This window comes from Cuculus canorus, chromosome Z (assembly GCF_017976375.1).
Source record: "Cuculus canorus isolate bCucCan1 chromosome Z, bCucCan1.pri, whole genome shotgun sequence".
In the NCBI taxonomy this organism is placed as follows: Eukaryota; Metazoa; Chordata; class Aves; order Cuculiformes; family Cuculidae; genus Cuculus; species Cuculus canorus.
Window position 1 is genome coordinate 36,152,207 of NC_071441.1, and position 11,772 is coordinate 36,163,978.

The 11,772-nt window shown below is 40.1% G+C and overlaps 1 protein-coding gene across 9 annotated transcripts in view; it reads right to left on the bottom strand.

Annotated features, from left to right (window-relative positions):
* Nucleotides 1–11,772, bottom strand: part of SPIN1 (spindlin 1) — a 45,996-nt gene that overhangs the window by 20,433 nt on the left and 13,791 nt on the right. Inside the window, exon 2 of one of the 9 annotated variants that reach the window (XM_054053383.1) lies at nucleotides 5,308–5,454. The exons of the other annotated variants lie outside the window; for them this stretch is intronic. The gene's annotated coding sequence lies outside the window, so the exon portion shown is untranslated. The remainder of the gene's footprint in view (nucleotides 1–5,307; nucleotides 5,455–11,772) is intronic. 9 annotated transcript variants of the gene reach the window in all.

An 11,772-nucleotide genomic window follows, 5' to 3' on the forward strand; every position in this document is an offset into this window, starting at 1 on the left:
TCTAGAATTTGATTACAATAACTTAAGATCACCTGACAATTTGGTTAACCTACTTCAGACTAACTTTTCTGGAAAGGAAACATTTACCCAGATTAACCCATTTCTTCAGAGCTGCGTACAGATAAAACAAGAGAGGTCAGATCATCCCTTTAGCCTCCATTCCTTAAGAAATGCCACTGCTATAATCATGGTCCCTGTAAGCTGTTAATCTACAATGGTCTTACCTCTTTTATGTCTGTTTTGGAACCTGCTATCAATTTTCATACAGCGATTAAAAACAGAAGAATGCCCTTAAGCTGGTGACCCAGCTGAGGGAAAAAAACATACCTTGTCGTCACACCTTACCAAATAAAGGAACATACAGATAGATACATGCCTTGATGTACGGTGAAATTGTCACACGTAAAACTGCTACTACATCTAACCACACTTGCCTAATCTTCCATGAATTGTACTCATTAACTTCTAGGAACGTTAGAGCAACAGAGAGGAATGGCTCCGTGGAAAAGAACAGCAGGGCAACAAACATTCAGTAATTTGCACCTTTTAGAAAGATCCATATTATGTTTGAAAGTGCTAACTTAAACGTTCACAGTCAGGGATGTGTAAGAATTTGTGAAATTAAAGGTAAAAATTAATTTAGAAGAAATTAGTAATTTTTCTGCATTTCACCTCTTCCTGAAATCTACCACTGTATACACACAACGTGAATGACATCAGGGCAACAACAGCCAACTTTTACAAAAGCACCTGAAGATGCAAGAGGAAACAATTAGCTTGCTGAACTACTTTACTAGAATACAGCACTAGATTTTTTTTACATTAGCACAGAAGCATCACCAATTATGAGAAGAATGTCTCATAATTCATGAGCACTTCATGATATACTACCATATTCTATATCACAGGCACCGCATAAATATACAAAAGAAATACAATTTTTCCTCCAAGCACGCTATTAGTTAAAAAAAAAAAATGTAATGTAGTATTACATTTTTTCTACTTGGGGGGAAAAAAAAAAAAGATCCAACAACCTCCTCCCAAACCCCCCAAAACCATAAAATAAACAACCTTCTTGCCACAACACCACAAAATGTAAAAATTCTTCAGGTTTAAAAACTCACATAGGCTTTTGCAGCAAGCCGGTACCCTTTTATTCAAGAAACTGTAAATATTTCCTAAAAACCGTATTACATATTCCTCCCTCATGACTTCTAATTCATGGTGAAAATATAAAGTACTATGTAGATATTTTTATTTCACTTTTTTTGAAGTAGATATGTGTTTATAAAGATAACTGTATCACCACAACAATTGGTTCTCTACCAGTTAACTTTTTTTTAATGGTATGTTCCCAATCATTACTACACTACAAATCTGAAGTCTTACCTCTAAAAAGGAAAAAAAGAAACCTTAATCTTTTAACGTCACAATTCATTTACTGGCACTTGAAGTTTCACCGCTCTCTCTGAACCTAAAGACACAAGACTACTGAAGCCAAAACTTGAATCAGCAGCTGAAACTGATCTTACAGAAACTAAGTCAGTAACTGTCATCAATTCAAAACCTCACTGAAGATTTTTGCTGAAAGCAAGGGGAACTTGAGTTTTCCCCACAACCAGTATTCTGAATTCAATTTCATTTCAATTTCACACTGACCATTCTGAAGATATTAATATGATTTTCTGAATAAACTGCTGTACTTTGAGAAGATCTTGACTTTTAAAACATCATTTACTAGACTAAAATTAAAACAAACCCATATCTTAGGATTCTTAAATATGTTGAATGACAAAATGCATATTTCATGCCATCATTCAAATATCTTAAGCTCTTAATATGGAAAACTATCAAGAGGAAAAACTCACAAAATGCAAAAGTTTATTACAAAATTTTATTACAAGTCTTGAAAAATATCGTGCTTCATGTAAACAGAAAAGTTTTTGACATTCCTCTGACATACTAAGTAGAAATAAGCTATCCTGTTAAGGAAGAGGAGAAACTAGTTGTTTTGCTGCACATAAAATTACCTACGAAACAATCAACTTTTTAGGGTAATTGATAGCGGCAGATATAGCAAAAATAACAAGAGTTTTTCGGAACACATTGACTCACCTGAAACAAGTTATGGTAGTCTTCACAGACTCCCAACAACTTTCAGAAGCTAAGTGCCACTGCCTACCAGTTAGGCACTGATTTCGCTAACACCAGACAGCACAGATCACCAGCACTGCAGGTTACACTTAAAGACAGGTATCCTTTCCTTAGTGCAAAGGTTTGCAGTGACAGGACTAGGGACAACGGGTATAAACCGGAGAGGGGCAGATTTGGACTAGGCATAAGGAGGAATTTCTTCACTATGACAGTGGTGAGGCACTGGGACAGGTTGCCCAGGAAGGTTGTGGATGCCCCATCCCTGGAAGTGTTCAAGGCCAGGTTGCTGCCTTGGGCAGCCTGATTTAGTGGGATGTCCCTGCCCATGGCAGGGGGGTTGGAACTAGATGATTTTTAAGGTCCCTTCCAACCCAAACTAATCTGTTTCTATGATTTGTCATCAGCTGCAACTACTCACTAATCCAGGTAGTTTTGTTTGTTTTTGCAAACCTTCCTAGATCACCGCACACTATTAAAGAAACAATGTGGAAGTCAGATAACTACTTTGTCCAAGAGTATTACTGTGATGCATTTCACAGAAGGCCAAGTGTTGGACTAAAAATGCAAGCCCAATAAACAGTCAATCATACCAGTTTTAATAAGAGTAGCACAATTGTACTATCAGACTAGGGAGAAAGACACAACAGCAAGACAGGAAAAAAAAAAAGCTGGGTAAAAAATTATTTATGTAGTATAAAGGCAGAAGGAGGAAAACCCAGTATGCACACAGACTGCAGCTTTCACTGTGAACTAGCTTAAACCCCTAAGGATGAAAGTTTAAAAACATTAAAGTGTTTTTATATGACCTTAAATTCCACAGAAATCTGTAACCACCTAAAATAACTCTCTAGATTAACTTTCATGCACCAAACTGCATACATTTCAGTGCAACACACAGCCCCATGTTGTATACTGTATTCTGGCAAAAGCTTCATGACCCTACTGACAGAATAACGACACCAAACACAGAGTTAGGTGCAGGCTGTGCACAGGGTGCAAGAGGGATCTTTCCTCCAAGCTTGCACACCATGTGTCAAAGCTGACATATTTATTGTGCTATAATATACATATGTATTGGGTTAACATACATAGTCAGGACTTTTCCAAGAAGTAGGTATGGTTAGCAAGATTAGTCACTGGAACTCATGGTAGTAAGATTAATTACAGGAACTCATTATCATAGGTCTCCTCCTCTTAGCGCTTGCGCATTTTCTCATGGTAGTGGTCAATAGGGTCTTCAGGGATGAAAGGCCGGCAGTCTTCCCCGTGTTGAACTTTCCACCTTTCCTCCTTGAGTGTGCTCTTGGAGACCCTAGGCCGCCTTCAGGCCTGATGTGGCCCAGCTGATGGTTCCTCCTTTTACTGTTGTACCAGTCCTTGTTATCTGCCTTCAATCAGATACAGTCACCACCTCCTTAAGAAAAAACCCTTTATGTCAGAATTCTGTATTTCAGTTAATATTCTACTTTCATTACTATCCATGGAAGACAGATGTTAGCACAAAAACAGAACCAGAAGCAGATTTCAGCATCAGGCCCCCAGTACCACTAAGTTCTTATAATTCTTGTTTGGAAGCATTTCCAAACCATACAATCATCCCACCAGTCAAAAATCCAATAGAAACTACTTTAAATTCCTAATCTTACACCAACATACCCTAACCAGCTTCTACACACTGTTTGTTCCAGCCTTTTGTTGGAGGCTGGAAGTTTATCCATCAAGCTTTAGAACCAGTGGTCACTTTCCACCTTTTACCCAATGTTCTCTCATTTACAATTAAACTCATTATGCCCCTCAAATTAATAAAAAGCCTATAACAGGAATTCAGTTCATCGGCTACTACCTCAATTAAAATCTAAAGTTGAATACGCTTTCTAACGTATTGGCAACTCTTAGTTAACAAACAACTCCTTGCAGTGAGGTACTGCATCTTCATTAATATTTGTCAGAAAACCTTAACTGATATTTGACAAGCCAAGTCATAAATATTTTTCAGTTAAGTATTCAACAGTTTTGTTGAATACTGTTGACAATTTTTAGTCAACAGCAAAACACAGGGCACACATAAGCAAGCAGAGGTCAATTTCTTATTTAAGTTTTAATGAGAAAATCCTTTTTAAAAAATATTTAAAATATTACTTAAGCTATCCAAACTATTGTCTTTTACTTTAAATAAGAGCAATATTTTCCATTACAAAACATACAACTCACACTTCATACACTTTATCTTATGTTACTATCCAGAACTTTAAGAACAAAAGAGGCAGCATAGGACTTCAAAGGTTTTTTTAGGTTTTGTTCCCATTTAAAATAAGTGTTTTTCCAAATTCTGCAAACTGACCACAATTAGTTAATGTTGTTAAGAAGCAAAGTCCTTCCAAGCACTCTACTATCATTAACTTCACCTGCCCTTCTCCCTCGATGAGATAATACGCAACGGAAAACTGTTGACATTCCACATTCTATGAAGGGGTAACCACAGCAGTGGACACAGGTAAACCAATGGATGTGATCTGTCTGGACTTCTGTAAAGCCTTTGAAACGGTCCCCCACAACATCCTTCTCTATAAACTGGAAAGATATGGATTTGATGGGTGGACTGTTCGGTGGATAAGAAGCTGGCTGCATGGTCATATTTAGAGAGTAGTGGTCAATGACTTGATGTCCAGATGGAGATCCATGACAAGTGGTGTCCCTTAGGGGTCCGTACTAGGACCAGTGCTGTTTAGTGTCTTCGTCAATATATAGACAGTGATATTGAGTGCACCCTCAGCAAGGCTGCAGATGATATAAAGCTGAGTGGTGCAGTTGTCACACCGGAAGGACAGAGTGTGATCCAGAGGGACTTGGACAAGCTGTAGAAGTGAGCCTGTGTGAACCTCATGAGATTCAACAAGGCCAAGTGCAAAGTCCGCCACCAGGGTCCGGACAATCCTCAATTTCAATACAGGACAGCGCATGTGTCGTGACTGAGAGCAGCTCTGCTGAGAACAACTTGAGGTTGTGGATTGATGAGAACCTCGACATGAGCTGGCAATGCGTGCTCGCAGCCCAGAAGGCCAACTATATCCTGGGCTACATCAAAGGAAGCATGGCCAGCAGGCCGAGGTAGGTGATCCTGCCCCCTCTTACCCTGCTCTCCTAAGACCTCACCTGGAGCATTATGTCCCGTTCTGCAGTCCTCAGCATAAGAAGGATATGGAGCTGTTCGAACAGGTCCAGAAGAGGGCTACAAAGATGATCAGAGGGCTGGAGCACCTCCCAGAAAAGGATAAGCCGGAAGAGTTGAGGTTGCTCAGCCTAGAGAAGAGAAGGCTCTGATGAGACTTTATAGAGATCTCCCAGTACCTGAAGGAGGCCTTCAGAAAGCTGGGGAGAGACTTTTTACAAAGACATGTAGTGATAGGACTAGAAGGAATGGCTATAAATTGGAGAGGGGCAGATTTAGGCTAGACATGAGGAAGAATTTCTTCCCAAGTGGTGAGGCACTGACACAGGTTGCCCAGGGAAGTTGTGGATGCCCCCTCCCTGGAAGTGTTCAAGGTCAGGTTGGATAGAGCCTTGAACAGCCTGATCTGGTGGGAGGTGTCCCTGCCCATGGCAGGGGGGTTGGATGATCTTTAAGGTCCCTTACAACTCAAACCATTCTTTGATTCTATGATTGTTCAGCAGCAAACACTTAGGAAGATAGCTAATGAAAACCAGCACTGGTCGGAATGAATTTCAAACACATATTTATGCAGACACAACTGTGTACAGCAAAAGAAAGAAATACACTGGTTAATTCAAGTGTCCTTTTCACGTTTAGAAGGTGGAACAGCTCTAAACTCAGAAAGAACTATTATGGGTGAACACAAATTACAATTATCACATATGACAAATCAGCACTTTGCACACATTAGGGGCAGTCTTGAGGTATACAGAATGCAAAAGGATAAACAGCATTTCTAGTGGAAGAGAAAAAAGTTTTCATATTTTACTGTTAAGAGTCAGCAAAATAATCAAGGCTTTCAGCTGCAGATCTACAGAAAACCCATTTCTGTTCCACGTACACAATGGACAGTTTCCCTTTTACAGGAGGCCATTACATAATGCTATTCTCTCTGACCTGTTTACTATTCATTGCTTTGTTGAAACAGTATAGATATCTAAATATATGACTACAAACTACAGAGGTGTTTCTTCCTCATTTTCTGTAGCCAGAAAAAGAAGCTTCCAGAGCAGAAACAGTTCTCATTTATAGTTTTATTATTTCTAATAGTATTTTTTCTCACAATTAAGACATGGCTTTTTCTACTATGCATGGTACACAACCTGTAACAACAAAAAATACTGGTATCAGAAATGCTTCAGGCATTGTCAATATCCTTTTAAAGGCCAAATATTCCAGCTGTGAACAATGCACTGAAGATTCAGCGCAATTTTTCAGCAACTCAGTATCTCGCTCTCAGATTCTTTAATAGGTTCTAAATAATGCAAAATTCAGCTTAAGCTCTACAAATGCAGCTGTTTCTACAAGACCTGCAGAATCATAACTATTCCTCATAGTAGCTAGTTCCACTAGCAATGCATTACACTTTTGTTTGCCTTTTTTTTTTAAAATGAAAAGTTGTTGTAATTGAGCTTTAGACATGTGAGTTGCACCTCCTTACAAAGTAGTCATACACAAGGCTGGGTCTCGCTGGTCCTCTAAGACAAACACTATCTTTTCTCGGTTTAAACATCAATGCAAAAAAATTCTCCAGATCACCTCTAAACACCCAGCTTACGCAATCATGTATTTTAAAACTCTCCACTTACATCGCTTTTAATGTTGTCCACCTGTAAAGCTGGCTGGAAACAGGTTTCTCCGCTGAGGTCTCCTATAAAGTCCGTATAATGTTTAAGCAGGAAGACTCAACATGATGTTATTTCTGCGTAAAGTGTTACAAATGGATGCTTTTCACTACTGGTAGAGTTGGGGATTAAGGTAATGTACCTGCTGTGAGGGTATGACTTCTTTGAAAAGAAACCTTTGTGCTTTCTTTTCTAATTCCCCAGGACACTGGCAATTAAATTACTACTACATGGACAAGTTGGTGAATTTTCTCTCTCCTGTTACAAGTCTTAACACTTAACTCTACCAACATAGGTAGTCCAGTCACCTAACAACAATGATAATCCTGGCCATTAAAGCAAGATGAGTTTACAGCACCGTACAATTCTCTTCACATGGCTTAAGAAAAACATTAATCTAGCTTTTTCTAATAACAATACTTTTTTCCTTCAACAGTAGACAGGATTCATACAGGCTCACTCATGCAAAAAACAAATCACACATAAAAAACCCCTAATCAAGTTGTATGCATTATCAGGATTTTATTCTAATAGCTTTCAAAAAACATATTACCAATTCATACAAATTTGAACCAACAGTTTTGCCAGAAAGTCTACATTATTTAGCCGGAGCTTTTCCAACCACTCCTGAATTATTTGGTATGCTGAAGGCTTCAAAGACAACTACAAAGGTGCCTTCCCCCTCCCTGTAACAGGTATAATAAAATGGCATCTGGGAGAAGTAGGCCTTAAAAAAAGGTCAAAATTATTATCTACTTTTAGTAGCTAAATTGTTTATAGCTAAAGCATACTTACTAACTCTTGTGTTTTCTACTTACTATTCCTCTATACTTTTGACTTTTATTTTTAAAGTACACTGCCTAAAATTTTTCTTTCAGATTTTGTAAGCATTGTCACAAGCCGAATATTCTGGGGCTGTTACACGCAGCTAAATGTTCAGGCTGCCCAGGACTTATCTGGGTCAGAACACTTAAGATTCTGTCCCGGCCACCCTACTTCTGCCTACTTTTTAAAGTGGGTGTACATAACAATGCAGAACAATGTCCTCAGAACAATGCTTAAAAAAAGGAAATAAATGTACCCACTAAGCTCCAGTAGGTCAAGAATTAAACCAATCAAACATTAGTAATACATGTTTTATTATGCATGCAATTGTTCTCATTTTATTCAAACATTCATGTTTAAAGTACTTATATGCCCAACAGTAACAAGAACAATAATACAGATAACACTTCCAACTGCAATTAAGGAGACTGGCAGTATCCCACGGCTAGGAGGATGTCAATGTGCTAGTGAGGTACTTGACCAGCTCTGTCCTAAAATCAGCATTTATAAGTTTGCTTTACTTATGCAAGATTACTTACAGCTATGATCTAAAATTATTCCCCCAAAAGAATATCACAAGCCACTGGCAAAGGTGCATCTTTCAGCATTTTGCTGAATAAAATGCTTGTGGATTTGCATCAGCGACATCCACTGCAGCCCACTGTCCTGTCTAGAGTTGACGAGAGAGAAGGGGGGGGGGGGAGGCAATCTGTCACCACAAGTATGCTTTCAAATCACTAATGGAACTCAAATGAAAACTAATCCAAGTATATGCTAGGCATGGTTTATCAGAAATCCCCAAGAGACCATGTAACAAGTTATAAGAATCTTCCACAGCTGAAAGAAACTCACCTTCCCAACAGAAACTACCTCTCAGTGCACACATACGATTTCTTATACCTATCACTTCCTTAATAAGTGGTTTTCATGTGAAGGATAGCTGATTGCTGAAATCAGTCTCTGCTTTGATACAATTCCCTCACTACATCTCACTGTATTTAAGAAAATCACTTCTGTTCTAAGAGATAAGACATTTTCTTTCTCAAAATACACAGAACCTCTTGTAACCACTGTAACAGATCCTTATGGAGTAAAATCACAGTAACTTTTTTAAAAACACAAGTAAATAATCACAGAATCACAAGGTTGGAAAGGACCCACTGGGTCATCGAGTCCAACCATTCCTAACACTCCCTAAACCATGTCCCTAAGCACTTCATCCACCCGTTCCTTAAACACCTCCAGGGAAGGCGACTCGACCACCTCCCTGGGCAGCCTGTTCCAGTACCCAATGACTCTTACTGTGAAGAATTTTTTTCTGATATCCAACATGAACCTCCCCTGACGGAGCTTCAGGCCATTCCCTCTTGTCCTGTCCCCTGTCACTTGGGAGAAGAGGCCAGCTCCCTCCTCTCCACAACCTCCTTTCAGGTAGTTGTAGAGAGTAATAAGGTCTCCACTCAGCCTCCTCTTCTCCAGGCTAAACAACCCCAGCTCTCTCAGCCGCTCCTCGTAAGACTTGTTCTCCAGCCCCCTCACCAGCTTTGTTGCTCTTCTCTGGACACGCTCCAGAGCCTCAACATCCTTCTTGTGGTGAGGGGTCCAGAACTGAACACAGTATTCAAGGTGCGGTCTCACCAGTGCTGAGTACAGAGGGAGAAGAACCTCCCTGGACCTGCTGGTGACCCCATTTCTGATACAAGCCAAGATGCCGTTGGCCTTCTTGGCCACCTGGGCACACTGCTGGCTCATGTTCAGTCGGCTGTCAACCAGCACCCCCAGGTCCTTCTCTTCCGTGCAGCTCTCCAGCCATTCTTCCCCCAGTCTGTAGCGCTGCATAGGGTTGTTGTGCCCCAAGTGCAGGACCCGGCATTTGGCCTTGTTAAACCTCATCCCATTGGTACCGGCCCAGCAGTCCAGCCTGTTCAGATCCCTTTGCAGAGCCTCCCTACCCTCCAGCAGATCGACACTTCCTCCCAGCTTAGTGTCATCTGCAAACTTGCTGAGGGTGCACTCGATGCCTTCATCCAGGTCATTGATAAAGACATTGACCAGAGCTGGACCCAGTACTGCGCCCTGAGGAACTCCACTTGTGACTGGCCTCCAGCTGGAGTTAACTCCATTGACCACCACTCTCTGGGCCTGGCCATCCAACCAGTTTTCAACCCAGGAGAGTGTGCGCCTGTCCAGGCCAGAGGCTGACAGTTTCTGACGCAGAATGCTGCGAGAAACTGTGTCAAAGGCTTTACTGAAGTCCAAGAAGACTACATCCACAGCCTTTCCCCCATCCAGTAATCGAGTGATTTTGTCATAGAAGGTGATCAGGTTAGTTTGGCAAGATCTGCCTTTTGTAAACCCATGTTGACTGGGCCTGATCACCCGGTAAATGATGAGGTAATTTCCAGACAGGCAATTTGGTATACACAAGCACCTAAAAACTCAGCACCTCTTAACAACTGTCTGTAAGTATATCCCAATTTCTGCACCACGAACAAAGACAAAGCCTACAAACTTCAACAGCAAGAACTCTTCCATTTTGCCCTCATAACCCCTTCATAGCAGTGATGGACTGAACACCTCTCAGCCCTCAGACAGGCAGCAATGAAAAGTGCCTTTGGCTCTTATGACCAAAACAATACAAGATGTGGGACAATTCAAAACCAATTTTTTAAAAACCTGTTTCCTAAAGAGTAGTAGAAGACTGGCAAACCATTACTTGAAGCTCATGTGACCTCATCAGAAAGTAGTAAATCCCTAATAAATAATTGTAGATGAACTTGCCTGAGTAGTGACTGACGTTGCAGTTCAAACTGTTCAGAGAAGAACTCTGAACTCACAGGAGAAAGAATTATCAACGCAGCAGAAAACCCTGAACTATTATGCTTCAGTAAAATCTGTGAACATTTAATTGTTCATAAAACGTTCTACCACAGGTCCACAAAAACCTTGCAATTTGCAGCCTTATTCATCTACTAGGCACAGAACTCACGAAAGCGAAAGCAATACAAAAACCATTTTTGCACTCAAGTTTTGTGTTGAGTATAATAAACTAATTAAGAGTTCCCTGAATGTCAAACTTGCATAGCATGCAACCTCTGTCACATGTGCACGTACATGATACATTGAGCAATCTTTGCAACAGTACTGAAAGTGCAAGCTAATTCTCTCATTTGTGGAATTAAAAGAGATGGACAAAGAAATACAGAGAATGACTAACTTTGCTTTCATCAGAAGATGTACTTTTACGATGATTTACCTGTTTTTCTCAAAAAAGGCAGCAAGAAGTTCTATTAATGGATACATTACTCAGACCAGAACTGTTGTGTATTAGTCACCCTGTGTCCAAAGGTTTTTAAAGTTCTTGATCTTCCCAGGGTGAACAGACAGATGTGCCTACAACAGATAATCATGTTGGCTGTTCCAGCTCCATAGTTAACAGATCAAGGCTTCTCCCATTGTTTGGGTCTTTGACTCAACTGAAAACACTATGGAAACCTCTCATCAAAGCCTTCTTCATTACGTTGAATTAGATGTTGCCTGTAGCTCTTTATCTTCCTGTAGTTCTTCAGAGGAAGAAAAGCCAGGAAAGGCCTATAACCTGCTTCTAAAGGAATCAAATTGTACATCAGTGGTTTCACAGCTTACATCTGAAAAGCACTGATCTCAATTCTTATAGGCTGATTAGAAGTGACAGTGATAACACTATATGTTCACTAAACCAGGCAAGCTATCAATACGTCAGCTGATGGTCACAACTAACTATAGACATAGGATTTTACCTGAAAGGTAAATGAGCGGAAAAGAGCTAGTCATTAACACCCTCAGGCAAAAAAAAAGCAGTGACAAAACCAAAGTGACAAAATAACCAAAGAAAAATATAATTATTACGATAAAAGGAGTTAGAAGTGGGAAACGACATACGCATGCCATACCCAGAAAGTAGTAATTAAAAAAAAG